Source organism: Aplysia californica, unplaced genomic scaffold (genome assembly GCF_000002075.1).
Source record: "Aplysia californica isolate F4 #8 unplaced genomic scaffold, AplCal3.0 scaffold01562, whole genome shotgun sequence".
Lineage (NCBI taxonomy): Eukaryota > Metazoa > Mollusca > Gastropoda > Aplysiida > Aplysiidae > Aplysia > Aplysia californica.
Window position 1 is genome coordinate 57,555 of NW_004798832.1, and position 1,533 is coordinate 59,087.

Consider the following 1,533-nt stretch of genomic DNA (forward strand, 5'->3'; position numbering starts at 1 on the left):
GGGAGTTCTCCAGACCTGTCATCGGAAGTTTCTAGGCTTTGTGAGTTCTGCCAAATGGGTCGCTTAATTTTTATTTTCATTTTAAGCCATCATTTCAATGGGTGAATCAGCTTTTATTTAACACGTTGTGGGTAACACCATATACTGGTTTGGGGAAGGCGTTTTTATTTATTTGATTTTTCTCCTTATTCTAATTTTGATTTAATTTAATTAATTTTTTTTTAAACGTATTTATTTATCTAATTATCTTTATTTTTTAGAGGGGGGGGGGGGGACGCCCCACCGGGTCATCCTGAAAAGTGATTGTTTGCTTTTAAAAGAAATATAAGTTTCCTCTACGCTAGATAGGCCTACAAAACGAGAATGTAGAACTTGATTTGAATAGCAATGTACGACCTCAGAAATTGACAAATCAAAGGGGGTAAAAATCAAAATTACAATCGAATACGTAATTTACCTCTACCGCATAGCCTGCTATTTTGTAAAACTGCCTCCTGGTAGTAAGTAAGTTCATGTGTGCGATTGTCCCATATGTATAACCAGATCTTCCATGAACTTAAGAAAGTGCAGTGTGTTATAATGTTCAGCGCATCATCTTCAGGATCCGGGAACACCGGTGTCAGGCGGTTGTTATTAACTGGTCTGACCACTGGGTTTTTGTTGTTGTTGTTCCATCCGAAATTATCTGTTCATAGACGTAGTCGGCAAATTGGACCAGCTTGTGAATCCTTGGGTTGCACGGCCGTGGACGTGAAGGTGGAGCAATCCCCCACGTGATCCACTCAAAGAACAGACAGGACGAAAAACAAACTCCAAAAAATTCTTTCCAACGTCCGAGATCTGGTCGAGCTATTGTCTCTGTACATGGAAGATAATTCCAAACCTTGAATTTCTCAGTACCATTCTTGTCCGAGATAAAAGTTACAAATCATGATGAAGCATCAGGGCAAAGTAGAACGCGATGCCTCAAGTATAGAGTCCTCGAGATTGACGCGGAATTCCAGACCAGTGCCTAGATCTGGATTCTGTAATCGCTCGATGTTTCCACGAGCATGAACAGCATTTATGTCACGACGCGGTGGAATCAGACGCTCGTTAATTTTGGGACGGATAGAGTTGTTGATACAATCATAAAGCTCGTTTGTTTGTTTTGCTATTAGTGAAAAACAGCCCATCTATCTTGAATAGAAGTCGAGATAATCACGATTGAAAGAGGTGGGGATCGCCTGGTGTCAGAGATAACATAAACGAGAAAAGGGCCGCCAAAAAGCTTGAGTGTCCTTAAAAGCTGCAAATTTACTCCTTTTTTTTGCCTTTGGTCAACCTTTTTTGGGGGGTCAAATCCACACAGAAATGTGCTTTTAAATAGAGACAAAAGATGTTGAGCCAAAAGAAGAACATTTGGGGGAAAAAAATTCAATAACCAAAAAAATGAGGGTTGCTTTGTCATCACTATTTCAACTGCTTCCACAATGGTGCCTCACACTTTTGTATGGGAAAGATGGAAGTGCTTTTTCCCTAAGCCCCCCCCCC